The sequence below is a fragment of the Ovis aries genome, chromosome 13 (assembly GCF_016772045.2).
Source record: "Ovis aries strain OAR_USU_Benz2616 breed Rambouillet chromosome 13, ARS-UI_Ramb_v3.0, whole genome shotgun sequence".
Lineage (NCBI taxonomy): Eukaryota > Metazoa > Chordata > Mammalia > Artiodactyla > Bovidae > Ovis > Ovis aries.
The window spans coordinates 33,115,710-33,141,671 of record NC_056066.1 but is presented as its reverse complement, the minus strand read 5'-3'; the positions used below and the strand labels follow the sequence as shown (position 1 = coordinate 33,141,671).

At 41.2% G+C, this 25,962-nt stretch overlaps 1 long non-coding RNA gene across 3 annotated transcripts in view; it reads right to left on the bottom strand.

Moving 5' to 3' along the window:
• LOC121816315 (uncharacterized) overlaps nucleotides 1-25,962 on the bottom strand; it is a 78,169-nt gene that overhangs the window by 32,021 nt on the left and 20,186 nt on the right. For all 3 annotated transcript variants that reach the window (XR_006055849.2, XR_009596048.1, XR_009596047.1), the window contains one exon: nucleotides 25,781-25,861. This is a non-coding gene — a long non-coding RNA (uncharacterized LOC121816315). The remainder of the gene's footprint in view (nucleotides 1-25,780; nucleotides 25,862-25,962) is intronic.

The window sequence follows — 25,962 nt, the reverse complement described above, 5'->3', positions numbered from 1 at the left end:
TCTCCTCCTGCCCCCAATCCCTCCCAGCATCAGAGTCTTTTCCAATGAGTCAACTTTTTGCATGAGGTGGCCAAAGTACTGGAGTTTCAGCTTTAGCATCATTCCTTCCAAAGAAATCCCAGGGCTGATCTCCTTCAGAATGAACTGGTTGGATCTCTCAAGAGTCTTCTCCAACACCACAGTTCAAAACCATCAATTTTTCGGAGCTCAGCCTTCTTCACAGTCCAACTCTCACATCCATACATGACCACTGGAAAAACCATAGCTCCAACTATATGCTATCTAAAAGAGAATCATTTGATATCCAAAGACACAAGCAGGTTGAAAGTGAAAAGCTGGGAAAAGATTTAACTGCAAACAGTAACCCAAAGTTACTGGGCTTGCAGGGGATGAGACTATGGTAATATGAGACAAAATAGACTTTAAATCATAAAAGGTTATAAGAGACAAAGAGGAATGTCATATATTATAAAAGGCTTAACACAGAAAAAAGATATAACAATTATAAACATTTATATATCTAATTTTCCAGACAACACTGAAGTGGGTTGCCATTTCCTTCTCCAGATCTTCCCGACTCAGGGACTGAACCCAGGTCTCCCATATTGTAGGCAGACGCTTTACCATATGAGCCCCCCAGGAAGTCATATATCTAATTACAGACCATCAAAATATAATAAATGCAGAAAAAATGGACAGAACTGAAGGGAGAAATAGAGAGCTCCATAGTAAGAGTTGGAGACTTCAATACTCACAATAGTGGATAAAATGACTAGACAGAAAGTAAGTATGGAAATAGAAGACTTAAAAAGACAATAAACCAACTAGATATAATAGACATACACAGAACACTCTAGCCAGCAACAAGAGAATACAAATTATTCTCAAGTGCGCACAGGACATTGTCCAGGATAGACCATATGTTAGGCCACAAGTCTCAAAGGTTTTAAAGATAGATACTATACAAAATATTTTCTCTAATCCACAACAGGGTTACAGTTAGAAATCAATAACAAAATTCACAAAATTTTAGAAATTAAGCAACACACTCTTAACCAACGGATCGAAGAAAAACTCACAAAGGAATCTGGAAAGTCCCAGAGATGAGTACAAATGAAAACACAGTGAGGTGCAGCCAACACAGCAGAGTAGAACTGGGCTCACTCCTCACATGGGCACACAGAATTTACAACTAATTACAGAGAGACTATCGATGAGCACAAGCTGAAGACCAGCAAAAAGATTTCTCCAAAACTAAAGGTACAAAGAAGGAACCACAATGGGATGGGTAGGGATGGCAGAGGCACAATATGATCCGACCCATACCACCACCCCCTCAGGCAGACAATCCACAAAGGGGAAGATAACCACAACTGCAAAGGTTCTTTCCAAAGAGGGAGGGGTCTGAGGCCCTGCACCGAAAACAAGACCCCAGAACATGTGGCTCTGACGGGTGACAGGGCTTGTGTATGGGAGAACCAGAGGGATGCAGAAAACAGAGATTCCTAAAGGGCACACAGTAATCACACATAATTCAAGTCCCAGTGCAGACTTAGTACTTTGCAGGGATTTGGGTCAAACTCACTGATTTGGAGAGCCTCTTGGAGGCTACTGAAACTTCCCCTGGTTTCACAGACACTGGCAGCAGTCATTTTGGGGAGCTCATTCTACCACTAAGATACTGGTGCTGGCAAGCGTCATTCTGGAATCCTCCCCCCAGCCACCCACCACAGACTAGCATCATTCCCAGGTCCCTCTGGCCCCACAGCCAGCCAGCCCAGGACCCAGCCACTAGTAGACTGGCATCAACCCCAGGACCCCTCAGGACTAACAGTCAGCCACCCAAGGATTAGACCACACCAACAAGCAGGCCAGCACCAGCTCTAGGCAACCCCCACGCCATGCAGTCAGCCATGCCAGGACCCCTCCCCATCTAACAGCAAGCCAACAAGGGTGGCTTGAACTAGGGCTGTGTACTCAACTGGGCCAGGGATCAGACCCATGTACCAATGTGCCCACCGTAGTCATACTAACCACAACATAACAGTCAACACAGCCTACATGAGGTAACCAGAAGGGAGTGGGCTCCCCTTCATTGAATGTCTTCTACATAAGGCCATTTCCTCAAGATTAGGAAACAGCTGAATTACCAACACATGGAAACACAAAATTAGGCAAAATGAGGAGACAGAGGAGTATGTTCCAAACGAAGGAACAAGATCAAACTGAGAAGAAGAACTAAGTGGAGATAAGCAATTTACCCAACAAAGAGTTCAAGGTAATGATTATAAAGATGCTCAAATAACTCAGAAGAATGGATGCATGCAGTAATAAGTTTAAAAAGAGTTAGAAAGTATAAAGAAGAACCAGACAGAGCTAAAGAATACAATGACTGAAATAAATAATACAGTATAAGTGTTACTAAGTCCAAGCTCACTCTGCTTGCTGCACAACAGGCCAATGAATCCAAGAGACGAGGTGTTGAGGCAAGGAAGAGACTTTAATCAGGGAGCTGGTAGGCCAAGAAGATGGCAGATTAGCACCTCAAAATAACCATCTTATTGGGGTCCGGATGCCAGGTTCTTTTATAAATTAGAGATGAGGGGAGGTGAGGAAGCAAAGTAAAAAGGCCAGTAATCTTGCAAACATCTCCTAGAACGGCAAGCCTCAGGAAAGAGACGTGTTAATTTCTTTCTTCCTGCCATCCACATGTGGACAGGACTTTGAACAAAGGAACTTTAGTTTAGACAGAGGGGCAGGATTCTCTGAGGTAAACCATTCTGTATGATTATAATAACAAAAACAATGGAAAGCAAGTCAAAGAAACAGTTCCAACATGGAGTCAGAATTGGCTTCCTCCCTGCGACAAAAGAAATCAACAGATTAGGTGACACAGAGGCAAACACTAGTGAACTGGAAGACAGTACTGGAAAGTATCCAAGCTGAAGAGAAAAAAGAACAAAAAGAATTTTTAAAAATTAGGATAACTTCTTTAACAAAGGCGGCAAGAATAATATAATGGTGGACAGTCTCAATCTTCAATAAATGGTGCTGGGAAAACTAGACAGCTACACATAAAAGCATGAAAATTAGAACACTCTTTAGCACCATAAACAAAAATAAACTCAAAATGGATCAAAGACCTAAATGTAAGGCTGAACACTATAAAATTCTTAGAGGAAAACAACACTCTTTGACACAAATCACAGCAATATCTTTTTGGATCTACCTCACAGAGCAATGGAAATGAAAACAAAAATAAACAAATGAGACCTAATTAGAGTTTTTGCATAGCAAAAAAATCATAAACTAAATAAAAGGACAACCCACAGAATGTGAGAAAATATTTGCAAACAAAGCAACCAACTAGAGTTTAATCTCCAAAATATACAAACAGCTCATGTAGCTCTATGTCAAGAAAACATACAACGGAGTCCAAAAATAGATAAAAGACCTAAATAGATATTTCTCCAAAGAAGACATGCAGATGGCCAAGAGACACAGGGGAAGATGCTCAACATCACTGATTAGCAAAGAAATGCAAATGAAAACTACAGCGAGGCATCACTCACAGCAGTCAGAATGGCTGTCATCAATAGGCCTACAAACAGAAAATGCTGGAGAGGATGCGGGGGTCTTCCCCAGTGGCTTGGCGGGTAAAGAATCCACCTTTAAGGCAGGAGACACAGGAGACACAGGTTTGGTCCCTGGCTCAGGAAGATTCCCTGGAGAAAACGGCAAGCCACTTCGGGCAAGTATTCTTGCCCGAAGAATCCCACAGACAGAAGAGCCTGGTGGGCTACAGGTCAAAGGGTCACAAAGAGTTGGACATGACTGTGACTGGACACACACGCATACAATGAGGATGTGGAGCAAAGGGAACTCCTACACTGTTGCTAGGAAAGTGAATCGGTACAACCACTATGGGGGACAGTATGGAAGTTCCTTAAAAACTAAAAACAGAGCTACCATGTGATCCACGAATCCCACTCCTGAACATATATTCAAAGAAAGCCTTTCTTTGAGAAGATACATGCACCCTAATGTTCACCACAGCACTATTTACAATAGCCGAGACAGGGAAGCAATCTAAATGTCCATCAACAGGGGTATGGATAAAGAAGATGCGTCATATATATACAATGGAATAATACTCAGCCATAAAAAAGAATGAAATAATGCCACTCACAGCAACGCAGATGGACCTAGAGATTATCATGCTAAGTGAAGTAGATCAGAGAAATACAAGTATCATAGGATATCACTCATATATGGGATCTAATTTTTTTTAATGATACACATGAACTTATTTAAAAAATAGAAACAGACTCACATATTTTTAAAACAAACATATGGTTACCAAAGGGGGGACAAGGTGGGGAGTGATAAATTAGGAGCCTGAGATTAACATACACACACTAATATACATAAATAATCAACAAGGATCTACTGTATAGCACAGGGCACTACTCAATATTCTGTAATAACCTATATATTGATAAACAAACTGAAAAAGAATATGTGTATAACTGAATCGCTTTGCTATATACCTGAAACTAATACCATATTGTATATCCTCCAATAAATTTCTTTAAAATGAGGATAGTTTAAAAGAATTATGACAAAATCCAATATACTAACACTGGCATTATATGGGTTGCAGAAGGAGAAGAGACGAAAGGTGAAGAGAACTTATTTAAAGAAACAATAGCTGAAAACTTCCATAACCTAGGAAAGGAAACAGGTTCAGGAAGCACAGACAATGCCCAGTGAGATGAACCAAAGAAGTTTGTGCCAAGACACATTATGATTAAATGGCAAAATTAAAGGAAAAGAGAAAGTCTTAAAAGCATCAAGAGAAAGGTAAACATGCACAAACAGACTAGAAGCCGACTTCCCAGTCAAGAAAGGAGTGCTACGATATGTTCAAGTGATGTAAGGAAAAAACATACAACCAAGAATACCCTACCTGGCAAAGCTATCCTTTTGATTTTAAGGGCAGATCAAGAGTTTTACACACAAGCAGAACCTAGAAGATTTAGCACCACTAAACTGACTTCACTGGAAACATTGAAAGGACTTCTCTAGGAAAAAAGAAAGACCACACTAGAATGTGAAAAACACAAACACCGCATGGTGAAGGCACACATACAGTAAAGGCAGGAGATCAACCACTTCTACAGGTTCAGTTCAGTCGCTCAGTCGTGTCCGACTCTTTGTGACCCCACAGACTGCAGCACGCCAGGCTTCCCTGGCGATCACCAACTCTCAGAGCTTGCTCATACTCATGTCCATTGAGTCGGTGATGCCATCCAACCATCTCATCCTCTGTTGTCCCCTTCTCCTCCTGCCTTCAATCTTCCCCAGCATTAGGGTCTTTTGCAAGGAGTCAGTTCTTCACATCAGATGGCCAAAGTATTGGAGTTTCAGCTTCAGCATCAGTCCTTCCAATGAATATTCAGGACTGATCTCCTTTAGGATGGACTGGTTGGATCTCCTTGCAGTCCAAGGAACTCTCAAGAGTCTTCTCCAACACCACAGTTCAAAAGCATCAACTCTTCAGTGCTCAGCTTTCTTTATGGTCCAACTCTCACATCCATATGTGACTGCTGGAAAAACCATAGCTTTGATTAAAGGAACTTGTCGGCAAAGTAATGTCTGTGCTTTTTAATATGCTGTCTAGGTTGGTCATAGCTGTTCTTCCAAGGAGCAAGCGTCTTTTAGTTTCATGGCTGCAGTCACCATCTGCAGTTGTTTTGGAGGCCCCCCAAAATAAAGTCAGCCACTGTTTCCATTGTTTCCACATCTGTTTCCCATGAAGTGATGGGACCAGATGCTGTGATCTTCATTTTTTTAAATCTCAGTTTTATGTATTTATTTATTTACTTTTACCTTACAACATTGTATTGGTTTTGCCATACATTGACATGAATCCTCCATGGCTGTACATGTGTGTTGAGTTTTAAGCCAGATTTTTCACTCTCCTCTTTTACTTTCATCAAGAGGCTCTTTAGTTCTTCTTCGCTTTCTGCCATAAGGGTGCTGTCATCTGCATATCTGAGGTTATTGATATTTCTCCCGGCAGTCTTGATTCCAGCTTGTGCTTCATTCAGACTGGCATTTCACATGATGTACTCTGCATGTAAGTTAAATAAGCAGGATGACAATATACATCCAGGACATGCTCCTTTCCCAATTTGGAACCAGTCCGCTGTTCCATGTCCGGTTCTAACTGATGCTTCTTGACCTGCATACAGATTTCTCAGGAGGCAGGTCAGGTGGTCTGGTATTCCCATCTCTTTAAGAATTTTCTACAGTTTGTTGTGATCTACACAGTCAGAGGCTTTTGCGTAGTCAATCAAGCAGAAGTAGATGTTTTTCTGGAACTCTCTTGCTTTTTCACCGATCCAGCGGATGTTGGCAGCTTGATCTCTGGTTCCTCTGCCTTTTCTAAATCCAGCTTGAACATCTGGAAGTTCACGGTTCATGTACTGTTGAAGCCTGCCTTGGAGAATTTTGAACATTAGTTTCCTAGTGTGTGAGATGAGTGTAATTGTGCGGTAGTTTGAGCATTCTTTGGCACTGCCTTCTTTGAGATTGGAATGAAAACTGACCTTTTCCAGTCCTGTGGCCACTGCTGAGTTTTCCAAATTTGCTGGCATATTGAGTGCAGCACTTTCACAGCATCATCTTTTAGGATCTGAAAGAGCTCAACTGGAATTGCATCACCTCCACTAGCTTTGTTCATAGTGATGCTTCCTAAGGCCCACTTTACTTTGCATGCCAGGATGTGTGGCTCTGGGCGAGTGATCACACCATCGTGGTTATCTGGGTCATGAAGATCTTTTTTTGTATTGTTCTTCTGTGTATTCTTGCCACCTCTTCTTAATATCTTCTGCTTCTGTTAGGTCCATACCGTTTCTGCCCTTTATTGAGCCCATCTTCACGTGAGATGTTCCCTTGGCATCTCTAAGTTTCTTGAAGAGATCTCTAGGCTTTCCCATTCTATTGTTTTCCTCTATTTCTTTGCACTGATCGCTGAGGAAGGCTTTCTTGTCTCTCCTTGCTATTCTTTGGAATTCTGCATTCAAATGGGTATATCTTTCCTTTTCTCCTTTGCCTTCAGCTTCTCTTCTTTTCTCGGCTATTCGTAAGGCCTCCTCAGACAACCGTTTTGCCGTTTTGCATTTCTTTTTCTTGGGGATGGTCTTGATCACTGCCTCCTGTACAGTGTCACAAACCTCCATCCGTAGTTCTTCAGGCACTCTATCAAACCTAACCCCTTGAATCTATTTGTCACTTCCACTGTATAATCGTGAGGGATTTGATTTAGGTCATAGCTGAATGGTCTAGTGGTTTTCCCTACTTTCTTCAATTTAAGACTGAATTTTGGAATCATGGGTTCATAGTCTGAGCCACAGTCAGCTCCCAGTCTTGTTTCTGCTGACTGTATAGAGCTTCTCCATCTTTGGTTGCAAAGAATATAATCAATCTGATTTCGGTATTGACCATCTGGTGATGTCCATGTGTACAGTTTTCTCTTGTGTTGTTAGAAGGTGTTTACTGTGACCAGTGTGTTCTCTTTGCAAAACTCTGTTAACTTTTGCCCTGCTTCATTTTGGCCAAATTTGCCTGTTACTCCAGGTATCTCTTGACTTCCTACTTTTGCATTCCAGTCCCCTATGATGAAAAGGACATCTTTCTTGGGTGTTAGTTCTAGAAGGTCTTGTAGGTCTTCATAGACTCATTCAACTTCAGCTTCTTCAGCATTATTGGTTGGGGCATAGACTCAGATTCAGTTCAGTTCAGTCGCTCAGTCGGGTCCAACTCTTTGCGATCCCATGAATCGCAGCACACCAGGCCTCCCTGTCCATCACCAACTCCCGGAGTTCACTCAGACTCATGTCCATCGAGTCAGTGATGCCATCCAGCCATCTCATCCTTGGTCTTCCCCTTCTCCTCCTGCCCCCAATCCCTCCCAGCATCAGAATCTTTTCCAGTGCGTCAACTCTTCACGTGAGGTGGCCAAAGTACTGGAGTTTCAGCTTTAGCATCAGTCCTTCCAAAGAAATCCCAGGGCTGATCTCCTTGCAGTCCCAGGGACTCTCAAAAGTCGTCTCCAACACCACAGTTCAAAAGCATCAATTACTGTGATATTAAATGGTTTGCCTTGGAAACGAACAGAGATCATTCTGTCATTTTTGAGTTTGCAACCAAGTACTGCATTTTGGACTCTTTGTTGACTATGAGGGCTACTCCATTTTTTCTAAGGAAATCTTGTTCACAGTAGATATAATGGTCATCTGAATTAAATTTGCCCATTCCAGTCCATTTTAGTTCACTGATTCCTAAAATGTTGATGTTCACTCTTGCCATCCTCTGTTTGATGTAAATCCTCTAATTTACGTTGATTCATGGACCTAACATCCATCTTTGCATATCCATGTGTTAGCTATTGTGAGTAATACAGCTATGGACATGGGTGTGTAAATGTCTCTTTGAGAATTTGCTTTCACTTCTTTTGGGTTTACGCCTAAAAGTGGGACCACTGGCACTAATAATTCTATGTATAACTGTTTTGTGAACCAACATACCAACTATACCTTTTTACATTCCCACAGAGTGCACAACAGTTCCAGTTTGTCCACTGCTTCACTAAACTTCTATTCTTTTTTAAACCAATACAATATTGTAAAGTAATTAGCCTCCAATTAAAATAAATAAGCAAACAGTAGCCATCCTAATGGGTATGAGATGGTACCTCACTGTGATTTTGATTTGCAGACGCTTACTCCTTGGAAGAAAAGTTATGACCAACCTAGATAGCATATTCGGAGAAGGCAATGGCACCCCACTCCAGTACTCTTGCCTGGAAAATCCCATGGGCAGAGGAACCTGGTAGGCTGCAGTTCATGGGGTTGCAAAGAGTCAGACATGACTGAGCGACTTCACTTTCAATTTTCACTTTCATGCACTGGAGAAGGAAATGGCATCCCACTCCAGTGTTCTTGCCTAGAGAATCCCAGGGATGGGGGAGCCTGGTGGACTGCCATCTATGGGGTCACACAGAGTCGGACACGACTGAAGTAACTTAGCAGCAGATAGCATATTGAAAAGCAGAGACATTACTTTGCCAACAAAGGTCCGTCTAGTCAAGGCTATGGTTTTCCCTGTGGTCATGTATGGATGTGAGAGTTGGACTGTGAAGAAGGCTGAGCACCGAAGAGTTGATGCATTTGAACTGTGGTGTTGGAGAAGACTCTTGAGAGTCCCTTGGACTGCAAGGAGATCCAACCAGTCCATTCTGAAGGAGATCAGCCCTGGGATTTCTTTGGAAGGAATGATGCTAAAGCTGAAACTCCAGTACTTTGGCCACCTCATGTGAAGAGTTGACTCATTGGAAAAGACTCTGATGCTGGGAGGGATTGGGGGCAGGAGGAGAAGGGGACGACAGAGGATGAGATGGCTGGATGGCATTAACTGACTCAATGGATGTGAGTTTGACTGAACTCCGGAAGATGGTGTTGGACAGGTAGGCCTGGTGTGCTGCGATTCGTGGGGTCGCAAAGAGTCGGACACGACTGAGCGACTGAACTGAACTGAATGATTAATGATGCTGAACATCTTTTTGTGGCCACTCACATACCTTCTTTGGAGAAATATCTATTCCCAGTTCTTTGCTAATTTTGAATTGTTGTTGAGGTTGTTTTTTGTTTTCGTTGTGGCTGAGTTTTAGGAGTTCTCAATATATTTTATTAATCCCTTATCAGATATATGATTCTCAAATATTTTTTTACCATCATGCGGTTTTGCCTTTTTACTCTTTTGACTGTGTCTGTTTGTACACAGAATGTTAAATTTTCATGAAGTCAAATTTGTGTGTTTTTTCTGTTACCAGTCCAATGTCATGAAGCTTTTGTTCTATCTTTTCTTCTGAATTTTTTAGTTGTTTTAATCTTGTTGTTAGATCCTTGATTCATTTGTAGTTAATTTTGTATATGGTGTTATGTATGGGTCCAGTTTAATTCTTTTGCATGTGGTTATTCAGTTTTCCCAGCATCATTTGTTGAAAAGGCAACATTAGCACCTTTATCAAAAATCATTTCACTGTATATGTGAGTTTATTTCTAAGCGCTCTGTTCTATTCCGTTATTCTGTGTTTATCATTCCGCCTATCTCCCATTCTTGACTACTCTATCTCTGTAGTAAGTTTTGAAAGTAAAGTGTGTCATGAAGTTTTGTTCTTTTTTCCAGACACTTCTGGCTATTTGGAATCCCTTGAGATTTCATGTGACTTTTAGTTTGGGTTTTTCTATTTTTGTTTAAAAAGTGCCACTGGCATTTTGATAGGACTTGCTTTGAATCTGTAGATTGTTTTGGATAGTATGGACATTCTTAACAATATCAAGTCTTTCAATCCATAACATGAAATGTGTTCCCACTTATTTATATCTTCTTCAGTTTCTTTCAGCAATATTTTGTAGTTTTCATTGTACAAGTCTCTCACCTCCTTGATTAAGTTATAATTCTAAGTAACTTATTCTTTTTGATGCTATTGTGAATGGAACTATTATAATTTTCTTTTTAGATTTATTGTGTATAAAAATGCAACTGAGTTTTGTATGTTGACTTTGTATCCTGCTACTTTGCTGAATTCATTTATTACCTCTAATTTTTTTGTGTGGAATTTTTAGAGTTTTCTATATATATATATGATGATATCATTTGCAAACTGATTACTTCTTCCTTTCCAATTTAGGTGTATTTTATTTCCTTTTCTCATTGCTAATGGCTATAACTAATTGTTTTGGCTATAACTTCCAGTACTGTGTTGAATAAAAGAGGTGAAAAATGGGCATCCTTACCTTGTTCCTGCTCTTAGAGAAAGAGCTTTCAGTCTTTCACTGTTAAGTATGATATTTGCTGTGAGTCTTTCATAAAAATGCTCTTATTTATGTTGAGATAGTTTTAGTCTATTCAGTTTGTTGGAGTCTTTTTTAATCAGGAAAGAGTGTTTTATTTTGCCACATTACTTCTCTGTATCAGTTGAGATGACTGTGCAGTTTCTTCATGCTGTTGATGTGGCATATTATACTGATCAATATTCATATGTTGAACCTTCTTTGCACTGCAGAAATAAATCCTATTTGGTCATTGTGTATAATCCTTTTACTATGCTACCAAATTCTTTTTGTTAGGATTTTGTTGAGGATTTTTGCATCAGTATCCATAGGGATATTGGTTTGTAATTTACTTTTCTTGTAATATCTTTGTCTGGCTTTGGTATCAGGGTTAAACTGGCCTTATAGAATGAGTTAGGAAGTGTTCCCTCTTCTATAATTTTCTGGAAAACCTTGGGGAGAATTGGTGTGAAATTTTTCTTTAAAATGTAGAATTCACTAAGTGAAGCCCTCAGGTTGAGAGCTTTTCTTTTTTGGGGGAGATTTTTGATTACTGATTCAATCTCCCTGGTAGTTATAAGTCTGTTCAGCTTTTCTCTTCATGGTTTACTCTTGTTAGGATTTGTGTTTCTAGGAGACTTACCTGATCATCTAAATTATCCAGTTTGTTGGGCATATAGTTGTTCATAGTACTCTCTTATAATAATTTTTATTTCTGTAGAATTGGTAATAATGTCCACACTTCTAATTCTGATGTTAGTAATTTTTCTTAGCTAATCTAATGGTTATCAAGTTTCTTGATCTTTTCAAAGAACCAACCTAAAAAATTGTTTAAATGAAGTAATTTCCAGGGCTTCCCAGGTGGCACTAGTGATAAAGAACCCACCTGCCTATGCAGGAGATGGAAGAGACACGGGTTCGATCCCTGATCAGGAAGACCTCCCCTCTAGAGGAGGAAATGGCAACCCACTCCAGTATTCTTGCCTGGAGAATCCCATGGATAGAGGAGCCTGGCGGGCTACAGTCCATAGGGGTGCAAAAAGTCAGACATGACTGAAGCAACTTAGCATGTAGTTGATTTCCAATGTTGTTTTATCTTCATATAAACCAAAGTGATTCACACATACAAGCATGTATATAAATATATGTATATATGTGTGTATTAGATTCTTTTCCATTATTCAGTTGCTCAGTTGTGTCCAACTCTTTGCAACCCCATGGGCTGTAGCCTGCCAGGCTTCCCTGTCCATTACCAACTCCTGGAGCTTGCTCAAACTTATGTCCATCGAGTCGGTGAAGTCATCCAACCATCTCATCCTCTGTCTTCCCTTTCTCCTGCCCTCAATCTTTCCAAGCATCAGGGTCTTTTCTAATGAGTCAGTTCTTTGAAGCATCAGGTAGCCAAAGTGTTGGAGCTTCAGCATCGGTCCTTCCAGTGAATATTCAGGACTGATTTCATTTAGAATTGACTGGTGTGATCTCCTTGCAGTCCAAGGGACTCTCAAGAGTCTTCTCCAGTACCACAGTTTGAAAGCATCGATTTTTTGGTGCTCAGCTTTCTTTATGGTCCAGATCTCACATATGTACACAACTACTAAAAAACCTATAACTTTGACTAGATGGACCTTTGTTGGCGAAGTAACGTCTCTGCTTTTAAATATGCTGTCTAGGTTTGTCATAGCTTGTTTTCCAAGCAGCAAACATCTTTCAATTTCATGGCTGCAGTCGCCATCTGCAGTGATTTTGGAGCCCAAGAAAATAAAGTCTTGTCACTGTTTCCATTGTTTCCCCATCTATTTGCCATGAAGTGATGGGACCAGATGCCATGATCGTCATATTTTGAATGTTCAGTTTTAAGCCAGCTTTTGCACTCTGCTCTTTCACTTTCATCAAGAGGTTCTTTAGTTCCTTTTAGCTTTATTACATAAGGGTGGTGTCATCTGAGGTTACTGATATTTCTCCTGGCAATCCTGTTTCCAACTTGTGCTACATCCACCCCAGCATTTTGCATGATGTACTCTGCATGTAAGTGAAATAAGCATGGTGACGTATACAGCCTTGACATATTCTCTTCCCAGTTTGGCACCAGTCCATTGTTCAATGTCCGGTTTTAACTGTTGCTTCTTGACATGCATACAGATTTCTTTTCCATCATAGGTTATTATAGAATATTGAGAATTGTTTCCTGTGCTAAACTGTAGGTCCTTGTTGGTTATCTATTTTATATAAAGTAGTATGTATATTTTAATCCCAAACTCCTAATTTATCCTTCCCCCATTTTTCCCTTTCATGGCCATAAGTTTGTTTTCTTTGTTTGTAAGTCTATTTCTGTTTTGTAAATAAGTCCGTTTGTTTCCTTTTTTTAAGATTCCACATTAAGTGATGTCATATAATATTTGTGTTTCTTTGTCTGACTTCACTTATTATGAAAATCTGCTGCAAATTACCTTACACTATTCTTTATGATGGAGTAATATTACGTTGTGAATATAGACCACATCTTTATCCATTCATATAATGATGGACATTTCCACTGTGTAATTGTAAGGGATTTGACTCAGGTCATAACTGAATGGTCTAGTGGTTTTCCCTACTTTCTTCAATTTAAGTCTGAATTTTGCAATTAGGAGTTCATGATCTGAGCCACAGTCAGCTTCCAGTCTTGTTTTTGCTGACTGTATAGGGCTTCTCCATCTTTGGCTGCAAAGAATATAATCAATCTGATTTCGGTGTTGACCATCTGGTGATGTCCATGTGTAGAGTCTTCTATTGTGTTGTTGGAAGAGGGTGTTTGCTATGACCAGTGCATTCTCTTGGCAAAACTCTGTTAGCCTTTGCCCTGCTTCATTCTGTACTCCAAGGCCAAATTTGCCTGTTACTCCAGATTATCTCTTGGCTTCTGCTTTTGCATTCCAGTCCCCTATAACGAAAAGGACATCTTTTGGGGGCATTAGTTTTAGGTCTTGTAGGTCTTCATAGAACCTTTTAACTTCAACTTCTTTGGCATTAGTGGCTAGGGCATAGAATCGGATTACTGTGGTATTGAATGGTTTCCCTTGGAAACGAACAGAGACCATTCTTTCATTTTTGAGTTTGCACCCAAATACTGCATTTTGGACTCTTTTGTTGACTATGAGGACTTTCTTCATTTCTTCTAAAGGATCCTTGGCCACAGTAGTAGATATAATGGTCATTTGAATTAAATTTGCCCATTTCAGTCCATTTTAGTTCACTGATTCCTAAAATGTCGGTGTTCACTCTTGCCATCTCCCACTTGACCACTTCCAACTTGCCTTGATTCCTGGACCTAACATTTCGGGTTCCCATGCAATATTATTCTTTACAATATCGGACTTTACTTCTATCTTCAGTCTTATCTGTGACTGGGCTTTGTTTTCACTTTGGCTCCATCTCTTCATTCTTTCTGGAGTTATTTCTCCACTCTTCTTCAGTAGCATATTGGGCACCTTCTGACCTGGGGAGTTCATCTTTCAGTGTCATATCCTTTTCCGGTTTCATACTGTTCATGGGGTTCTCAAGGCAAGAATACTGAAGTGGTTTTCCATTCCCTTCTGCAGTTTAAACTGAAGAAAGTAGGGAAAACCATTCAGCTATGACCTAAATCAAACCCCTCACGGTTATACAGTGGAAGTGACAAATAGATTCAAGGGATTAGGTTTGATAGAGTGCCTGAAGAACTACGGATGGAGGTTTGTGACATTATACAGGAGGCAGTGATCAAGACCATCCCCAAGAAAAAGAAATGCAAAACGGCAAAACGGTTGTCTGAGGAGGCCTTACGAATAGCCGAGAAAAGAAGAGAAGCTGAAGGCAAAGGAGAAAAGGAAAGATATACCCATTTGAATGCAGAGTTCCAAAGAATAGCAAGGAGAGACAAGAAAGCCTTCCTCAGCGATCAGTGCAAAGAAATAGAGGAAAACAATAGAATGGGAAAGCCTAGAGATCTCTTCAAGAAACTTAGAGATGCCAAGGGAACATCTCACGTGAAGATGGGCTCAATAAAGGGCAGAAACGGTATGGACCTAACAGAAGCAGAAGATATTAAGAAGAGGTGGCAAGAATACACAGAAGAACAATACAAAAAAAGATCTTCATGACCCAGATAACCACGATGGTGTGATCACTCGCCCAGAGCCAGACATCCTGGCATGCAAAGTAAAGTGGGCCTTAGGAAGCATCACTATGAACAAAGCTAGTGGAGGTGATGTAATTCCAGTTGAGCTCTTTCAGATCCTAAAAGATGATGCTGTGAAAGTGTAGCACTCAGTATGCCAGCAAATTTGGAAAACTCAGCAGTGGCCACAGGACTGGAAAAGGTCAGTTTTCATTCCAATCTCAAAGAAGGCAGTGCCAAAGAATGCTCAAACTACCGCACAATTACACTCATCTCACACACTAGGAAACTAATGTTCAAAATTCTCCAAGGCAGGCTTCAACAGTACATGAACCGTGAACTTCCAGATGTTCAAGCTGGATTTAGAAAAGGCAGAGGAACCAGAGATCAAGCTGCCAACATCCGCTGGATCGGTGAAAAAGCAAGAGAGTTCCAGAAAAACATCTACTTCTGCTTGACTATGCCAAAGCCTCTGACTGTGTAGATCACAACAAACTGTAGAAAATTCTTAAAGAGATGGGAATACCAGACCACCTGACCTGCCTCCTGAGAAATCTGTATGCAGGTCAAGAAGCATCAGTTAGAACCGGACATGGAACAGCGGACTGGTTCCAAATTGGGAAAGGAGCATGTCCTGGATGTATATTGTCATCCTGCTTATTTAACTTACATGCAGAGTACATCATGTGAAATGCCAGTCTGAATGAAGCACAAGCTGGAATCAAGACTGCCGGGAGAAATATCAATAACCTCAGATATGCAGATGACAGCACCCTTATGGCAGGAAGTGAAGAAGAACTAAAGAGCCTCTTGATGAAAGTAAAAGAGGAGAGTGAAAAATCTGGCTTAAAACTCAACACACATGTACAACCATGGAGGATTCATGTCAATGTATGGCAAAACCAATACAATGTTGTAAGGTAAAAGTAAATAAATAAATACATAAAACTGAGATTTAAAAAAATGAAGATCACAGCATCTGGTCCCATCACTTCATGGGAAACAGATGTGGAAACAATGGAAACAGTGGCTGACTTTATTTTGGGGGGGCCTCCAAAACAACTGCAGATGGTGACTGCAGCCATGAAACTAAAAGACGCTTGCTCCTTGGAAGAACAGCTATGACCAACCTAGACAGCATATTAAAAAGCACAGACATTACTTTGCCGACAAGTTCCTTTAATCAAAGCTATGGTTTTTCCAGCAGTCACATATGGATGTGAGAGTTGGACCGTAAAGAAAGCTGAGCACTGAAGAGTTGATGCTTTTGAACTGTGGTGTTGGAGAAGACTCTTGAGAGTTCCTTGGACTGCAAGGAGATCCAACCAGTCCCTCCTAAAGGAGATCAGTCCTGAATATTCATTGGAAGGACTGATGCTGAAGCTGAAACTCCAATACTTTGGCCATCTGATGTGAAGAACTGACTCCTTGCAAAAGACCCTAATGCTGGGGAAGATTGAAGGCAGGAGGCGAAGGGGACGACAGAGGATGAGATGGTTGGATGGCATCACCAACTCAATGGACATGAGTATGAGCAAGCTCCAAGAGTTGGTGGTGGTCAGGGAAGCCTGGAGTGCTGCAGTCTGTCAGGTTGCAAACAGTCAGACATGACTGAGCGACTGAACTGAAAACATCAAAGCACCCCAGGTGTGCACCAACAGATGAATGGACAGGCAAAATGTGGTCTATACATATGAACTATTACCTAGCCTTAAAAAAGAAAGAAATTGTGCAATACGTAACGTCAGAGATAAACTTTGAGGACATTATTTAAGTCACAAAAAAGACAAATGCGGTATGAATCCACTGATGTGAGTTAACTTAGAATAGTCAAAACTATAAGCATAGAGAATAAAATGTTGGTTGACAGGCTGAAGGAGACGAAAATGAGGAATTACTCAGTGTGTGTATAGTTTCCGTTTTATATGCTGAATAGTCTCATGAGGATGGAAGGGTGGGGATGACTACATAGCAGTGCGCATGTATCTAATACCAATGAACTGTACTCAAAAATTGTTAAGATAGTGTATTTCACGTATGTCTATTTCACATAAACATGACATTACTCCTGAGTGACAGGAGTGTCTTTTGCTATTCTTAACACTCCCATCTCATCCACACCTGTGTTTATGCTAACATAGACACATAGGTTAGTGAACTTATTGATCGTGTTGGGGGAGTAGCTGTGCCTGGAGAAGCATGGAAGCCCTGTCCTCCACCCCACTCCTTGCCCTATATGCATCTCTCCCATTTGCCTGTCCCTAAGTTTCACCCTTTGTAAAAAATAGAAAAGTGGTCATTGTCAGCAAAGCTTTATTCTGAGTTCTGTGAGTCATTCTAGTGAATTATTGCACCTGAGGGGTGAGCATGTGGAAAATCTTGAATTTGCAGCCAGCTGGGCAGACGTGCAAGTAGCCTGGGGACCTCATCGACAGCTGCCTTCTTAAGTGCGGGCACTCACTTCAGCACTACTCAGCCCTCAAGTGTGGGGTCTACACTCACTCGGGTTTGTTACGTCAGACACCTAGTTGGTTTCAAAGGTTGTTGTTGGAATGACACAACCACCCCATCACTATTCCCACAGTAAAGATGAGGAAAGTGGAAGAAAGAGATGTGAGGGGCCTCACCCAATGTAAGGGAGCAAGCAGCTGGGATTCTAACCAGGCTGCCTGACTCCAGAATCCACACCAGTAACTTTTAACAGCTCTCCCATACCTTACATTCCAACCATAAATGAAATGATGTTTTCCACGGGCAATTCCATATTTTTCTGCTTCTGCATTACTGCTCATCTTACCTGGAACACTCTTCTCTCCCACCTCTATGTTCCAATATGACATCAAGGACAAGCACCAGTGCCAGCTTGTGAACCCCTCATCCAGCCCCAGTGCTCAGCTGCAGCCATCGAAACACACTTCATGCGCCAGCAACGACAGGACTGACCTCCAGGCCAGCGGCTTCACTCTGGACTCAGTGCTGTCCCTGTGTGGAGGCCACATCACCCCTGGGCTGCTCCCGGCCATGACTGAGTATAACAGACACCTCCAGACAGCTCTGAGGCTAGCTTTGGCTCAAGGACTCCCGATGGCCTGGCCACATCTTCCCTGGGCAGCCCTCTCTTTCTCTTAACCCTCAATTTCTCTTTCACTCAGGGGTCAGGCTGCACGGTGGCTGGATGGCTCTCCCAGGTTTTCTCAGCTCCCTCCCTGTTTTCTCAGAGCTCATACCCCCTAATCAATCCTTGCACGGTTAATCCTGTCTTGGAATCTACATTTTTCTCTATTTCCCATTTTATTATCTATTTACTTTTTCATTTAAAAGTCTCTCTCAAGCTTTTAACTTATGTAATTTATGGGCACCAACAGCACCACCAAAAACTCTGGGCAACTAGTGGCATTTTCAAATTCATATTTAATACCTAAATAAACATTGTTAATGTTCATTAATATACCATCTGAAATCACCCAGGAACTCCTAGTTGGCTACAAAGCACACATTGGGAATCTGTTTCTTGAAGGACCCAGACAGATATTCCCTGGGTTGAAAGGCTGTCTTCCACCCTGAGCCTCCACAGCATCTCACTGGTGCCTGCATCAGGACACGTGACACAGCCAACCTTGGACAGCCATTACCGTCTTATTTCCCCTACTGGACTTTAAGCTTCTCGCGAGACTCTAAGCCTGAGTAATTTTTTAAATCCTTCTTTATACTTAGCATACAGCCTATAAATACCTTTTCTGTTCTGTGTGGATCACAATGAACTGGAAAATTCTGAAAGAGATGGGAATACCAGACCACCTGACCTGCCTCTGGAGAAATCTGTATGCAGGTCAGGAAGCAACAGTTAGAACTGGACATGAACAGACTGGTTCCAAATAGGAAAAGGAGTACGTCAAGGCTGTCTATTGTCACCTTGCTTATTTAACTTCTATGCAGAGTACATCATGAGAAACGCTGGGCTGGAAGAAGCACAAGCTGGAATCAAGACTGCCGGGAGAAATATCAATAACCTCAGATATGCAGATGACACCACCCTTATGGCAGAAAGTGAAGAGGAACTAAAATGCCTCTTGATGAAAGTGAAAGAGGAGAGTGAAAAAGCTGGCTTAAACCTCAACATTCAGAAAACGAAGATCATGGCATCTGGTCCCATCGCTTCATGGGAATTAGATGGGGAAAGAGTGTCAGACTTTATGGTTTTGGGCTCCAAAATCACTGCAGATGGTGACTGAAGCCATGAAATTAAAAGACGCTCACTCCTTGGAAGGAGGGTTATGACCAACCTAGACAGTATATTGAAAAGCAGAGACATTACTTTTCCAACAAAGGTCCGTCTAGTCAAGGCTATGGTTTTTCCTGTGGTCATGTATGGATGTGAGAGTTGGACTGTGAAGAAAGCTGAGCACCAAAGAATTGATGCTTTTGAACTGTGGTGTTGGAGAAGACTCTTGAGAGTCCCTTGGACTGCAAGGAGATACAACCAGTCCATTCTGAAGGAGATCAGCCCTGGGATTTCTTTGGAAGGAATGATGCTAAAGCTGAAGCTCCAGTACTTTGGCCACCTCATGTGAAGAGCTGACTCACTGGAAAAGACTCTAATGCTGGGAGGGATTGGGGGCAGGAGGAGAAGGGGACGACAGAGGATGAGATGGCTGGATGGCATCACAGACTCAATGGACGTGAGTTTGAGTGAACTCTGGGAAATGGTGTTGGACAGGGAGGCCTGGCGTGCTGCGATTCATTCACAAAGAGTCGGACACGACTGAGCGACTGAACCGAACTGAAGTGAAGTGAATGGGTAAATAAGGACCTGCAAACAGGGAACACAGACTAGCAGGGGAATATTTCTCAAAGTCTGCTCTCTGTGATGTTAACAAGTACCATTTGGAAGGAAAATTCATGGTCACACCAAGTTTAGGAAGTGCTGAGCTGAACAAAAATTAACAGATGTCTTTACTGTACAACTTCTCTAAGCATTTAAGATGCTCCTTTCGTTTTGTGACTCTCCAGAAAGCAGTGTCCTTCTATGGTCCATAGAATTGGTGTTCTGAGGAACCCAGTTTGGGAAGCGTAATTAGAAAGACCAAGGAAAGCTTCCAGGATGCGTGGTGCATCTGAGATGATTCTGAAAGAACTGCAAGGGCTTCAGCAGGCTAAGATGAAAGAGAGAAAGTGAACTTTACAAGGAGCACTGAGTAAGCTACAGAGGCAGGAAGGGACCAGTCACATTTGGAGAAATCATACAGACTGTTTACTAGGTTCCCCTGGTGGCTCAGACGGTAAAGAATCCACCCGCAATGTGGGAGACATGGGTTCAATCCCTGGGTTGGGAAGATTGCCTGGAGAAGGGAACAGCGACCCACTTCAGTATTCTGGCCTGGAGAATTCCATTAACAGAGGAGCCGGGCAGGCTACAGTCCACAGGGTCGCAAAGAGTAGGACACGACTGAGTGACTTTCACTTTCACAAGAGCCTAAAGGGTAGCAAGAGCAGAAAGGAAGGTCATGGAGGAACTGCATTTTAGACTATGACATTTGGCCTTTATCCTATGATGCTATGAAAGTTTCTGCACCAGGAAATGATGGGATAAATGGTGACAAAGGGAATCGTTAGTTTTAATTAGAAAAGCATGGTGCATGTTTAATGGTTCACCAAGAAGAATTCCATATGCTGCAAAACCAAAGAAAGCAATCTCAGGTTTTATAACCAAGGCAATCTGTTTGTCACATTACTAAATCCATAGCCATAATAAGGCTTCTGCAGTGCTTAATGTTCTGGTTTGCAATACGTGTTATGGGAAAGAATCTACTAAAATGTTATTAAGATGAACAAATCATCTTGCATCAATTTCTTTGGGAAAGAAGCTATAAATTACATCATCTCAATTTCTTGCCTCTTTTTTGGGCCCAGATTTGTCACTTACAGTCACATATTTCGGGCAACTGAAGTTAGTAACCTTTAAGCAAACCTATAGCTTATTCTCACCAAGAGATATATGGTACTTGCAGACATCATCATTCAACCAAAAAGCTGGTATACGGCACGATGCAGAAAGAGGTGCCGGGGCATGCACATCTGAGTCTGTGCTCCTAGGAAAGGCTGGTTGTTGCAGAGTTGAAATTTAACTAATCAGCTCTTCTTCTCGCAATTAAATTAAAAGCAAATACTACTTTATAAGTTGAAAATATATTTGTCTTCAATATGCAATGATGGGAAAGTTGAATATATTCCAGATCTAACATATTGCTTTGGTTTATATTATCCCAAAGAATCATTTTTAATTATTTTCCATTTTAACCTGCAACATTTTGAGTTCTGATCATTTCAAATCAATGCAGGAACAATTTAAAACCCTTCCAGAGACATTTTTGTGTTTTCTGAGGGTATGTTCAGTTATTGAAATATGTCTTTGCAGTTATTTTTCTCAGGATACAAATAGGATTTTTATCTTCTGGGGTTTTCCCAACTTTAATGCATATACCTTTCAGTTTACAACCTAGGACTCTTTCTCAATTCTTCTCTGTCTGAAGAAAGTTCATCCAGATTTTTCCGTAACATTTGACAGCATAATTCAAATGAACGTTTTGGCCAACGTAATACCATCAACACGACTGGTTCAGACTTGACTGCAGAAATCCCTGAATGTATTCATTTAATCCTCTCATCCCATCTCATTGGCTCCCTGCCTTAGGACTTTTACTCATGCTGTTCCTTCTCTTCCTCACCAAGATAACTCCTATCACTTAACCCGAGACACTTTCCTTGATGGTCATAGTCGAGTCAGTGCTTCTTGCATCACTTCTCATAGCCTTTCCCCGCTCCTTAATCTTACCACTGTTGTAATTTTCATATTTGTGCTATTATTTAATAGTAGCCTGATTGCCCCTTGGACCCTAATTTCCCTGAATTATGGGGATGGATGGTGAGATAGGGAATCTAGTAGATCTTTTCTATCAAATAATAAATTAAATCACATTTAATTTATATATTTCAAACTCTGCAATGTGATGTCCAAGAAATTATCTGGTTTGGAAAGTTGCCCAAAACTTTTAAAGTTTTTTTTGGAAAATTCCCCAAACCTGAAAAGAGGACAAGAACTACCAGAAGGTGAGAAAGGTTTGGCTAATTTTTAAAGAACATTGGATCTGCTTTGGCCAGTAGAAACAAATCAGAAGATAAATCTGTCTAATCAGGTAGGCATACCTCTGGCATAACTAGTCAAGAAAAACAGAGATAATATGAACTAGAGATGAAGGGATTAACTAGGGAGTTTGTGATGGACACATATGCACTGCTATATTTAAAATGGATAGCCAACAAGGACCTACTATACAGCACAGGGAACTCTGCTCAATGTTATGTGGCAGCCTAGATTGGAGGGGAGTTTGGGGGAGAATGGATACATGCATATGTATCGCTGAGTCCATTTGCTGTCCACCTGAAACTATCACAACACTATTAATCAGCTATACTACAATGAAAAATAAAAAGTTTAAAAAGGAAAAATATAATCAACTATGACACAGTGATACAACAATAATAAAAATATTAACTACTCAGCTTTAATACACATAGGAAGTCTAGCCAAAATATAGTTCTGGATATATGTAAAATTTTAAAAATGGGGATGGGAAAGATAGGTGAAGGGGATCAAAGGCACAGACTTCCCATTATAAATGTCACTGATGATATAACAATATACAGCAGTGACTACAGTTAATAATCCTGAGTTGCACATTTGAAACTTGTTGAGAGAGTGTCTTAGAAGTCTTCATCACAAAAAACACACTGCAACTATGTGTGATTGCAACTATGTGTGGCGACAGATAATAACTAGACTTATCATGGTGATCATTTCGCAATATATGCAAATATCAGATCATAATGTTGTATACCACAAATGAATATAATGCTGTATGTTCATTTTAACTCAATGAAAATTTTTTGAAATGGCACAGGAAGAAATACTGAACAGACCAATAAGTATCAGGGAAATTGAGCATTCGCAAAAGTACCCAGACCCAAAGGGTATTCTCAAGGTATTAAATATTTGTGTCTTCCTGGAATTCATATGTTGAAGCCTCATTCCCAATGTGAAGGCATCAGCAGGTGGGGCTTTGGGAGGTGATCAAGTCATGGGATTAGTGCCTTTACAAAATAGACCTCAGAGAGCTCCCTTATTCACTTCCAGCCATGTGAGGGTAAAGCAACAAGACAATGGTCTATGAACCAGCTCCTGACCAGACCCTGAACCTCCTGGCACCTTGGACTTGCCACCCTCCAGAACTATAAGAAATAAATGTTGTTTAAGCCACCAAGTCTATGGTATTTTTGTTACAGCAGCCCAAATTAAGACAGATATCGTGGATGTAATCTACCACACTTCCAAGGAATAGATAATCAGCATCATATGCCTGATTCTGAAACTAGTAAGAATTAAAAAAATAATAATAATAAGTTCTTTATACTTGTGAATCCTAACAAAATATTAGACAACCAAGTCTAACAGGTACTTCCGATGCAACAGCATCAAGAAGTTTATGCTAGAAATTTAAATTAAGCATATGTTATGAAGAAGGCAATGGCACGCCACTCCAGTACTCTTGCCTGGAAAACCCCATGGACAGAGGAGCCTGGTAGGCTGCAGTCCATGGGGTCGCGAAGAGTCAGGCACAACTGAGCAACTTCACTTTCACTTTTCACTTTCATGCACTGGAGAAGGAAGTGGCAACCCACTCCAGAATTCTTGCCTGGAGAATCCCAGGGACAGAGGAACCTAGTGGGCTGCCGTCTCTGGGGTCGCACAGACTTGGACACGACTGAAGCAACTTAGCATAGCATAGCATAGCATAGCATAGCATAGGATCAGAACATCAGTAACATTAAGACCTAAGGTACTAAGAACTAAAGGGGGAAAAAATCATGTTACTATGAAAATAAATGCAGAAAAGTACTAGGTAATATTCAATACCTATTATGATTTTTATTTTTTTTAATCTCAGCTGGGAATATAAAAGTATTTTCTTATTTTGACAATATCTCAATAACAAAAAAATCATACTTAGTCAACAAAACATTACACTTAATAGAAAAACCTAAATATGTCTACCATCATCATGATGAATTATAAATCTGGAGATCCTGGCAATCACTGAGACAAGAAAACAAAATAAGAGCTAAAAGAATTTGAAGAGATGATAAAGCTGTCTTTATTTGCACACTGGATCATCTGCATGGAAAATTCAACAGGACCATTAGATGAGTCATTATAACTAGTGAGAGTTCATCAATATTGCAAGATAAAATATTAACTCATAAAATTTAATGTAATGTTCTTTACCAATGATAGCCAATGGAGAAATAAAATAGAAAATCATTCATAACAGTTAAAAAAACCATCACTTACCTGGAGGGAGGGTACAAGGAAATGTTCTTAACTGCAATGGTAGTTACACAACTGTATACATTATGTCAAAATTCAAGAACTGTCCACTAAATGGGTTCATTTCATGCTGAAGAGGGTGTGGAGAAAAGGAAAATCCCCTAAACTATCGGTGGGAATGTAAACTTGTGCAACCACTGTGGATAACAGCATGGAGGTTGCTTGGAAAACTAAAAACAGAGTTACCATGTCATCCAGCAAACCCACTCCTGGGCATATTACCTGGAGAAAACTGTAATTCAAAAAGATGTACCCCTATGTTTGTGGCAGCGCTATTCACAATAGCCAAGACATGGAAGCAACCTAACTGTCCACTGACAGATGAATCAACAAAGAGGCAGTTACACACATACAATAGAATATTACTCAGCCGTAAAAGAACAAAATAATGGCATCTGCATCAACATGGATGGACCTAGAGATTATCGTACAAAATGAAGTCAGAAAGGCAAAGACCATGTGATACCACTGATATGTGGAATCTAAAACACAACACAAATGACCTGTCTGCAAAACAGAACTATGGACAGACAAAACAGACTTGTGGCTGCCAAGGGGGTTGGGGGCGGAGAAAGGATGGAGCAGGACACTGGGGTTAGCAGGTGTGAGCTTTTACATACAGAACGGATAAGCAAGTTCCTACTACGTTCCTACTATGTAAAACCGAATCATCTTGCTGTACACCAATCATTAACACAGCATTGTAAATCAACTATAGTTTAATTTTTTCTAAAAGGGTCCATTTCACTATATGTGAATTATACTTTTTTTTTTAAGCAGACAAAATTTAAAAAAAAAAAAATCACCAGACTCAAAAGTACACCAAATCCCGAAGCTCTGAAGGGCACACATGTGCCCCCAACAGACCTGAGAGCCACCCTGGGCCTTCTGCTAAGTGTCCCACTCTGGCTCTGTCGAATTCTGCTCCTAGAGCAGCCGAAAAACTGTGTGAGCCTGGCTTCCCTCACCCCCGTAAAGCCCTCAACACACACACACCCCCGCCCTTTCCTTCTCCTTTTCCCTCCCTTCCTGTTGCCCCCGTTCTCCCCAGGAGAGGCCCCACCAACCACCTGCTCAGAGCCGAGCTTCAGAGGAAAGCTGGGGACCCAAGGCCACTGTCAAAACCACGCAGGACACCTCATGGGCCAGTCAAGCCTTTGCGGGCTGATCCACGTCCCCAGATCATCCTCAAGGACAGCACTGCTTCTACAGCGCAGTAACCACAGGAACAAAGAGCGTTCAGAGCACACCCTGGCCCAAGCTGAGGGCAGCCCGCACTTTGGTCTCCTTGGAACAACTTACCCTTCTGGGTTTCAGGCTGAACCAGGGTGTAGGGAGGTCTAGCAGAAGCCCTGGGGTCATGCCGTCCCACCTCGGCTGGGCCTAAGGAGAAACACGGCGAGGCCTAGGTCAGCTCAGACGGACGGTGAAGCCAGTGGAGAGAAGATGGAGACTGTGGCCTGTGCTCTCTGCTCCCCCACCTC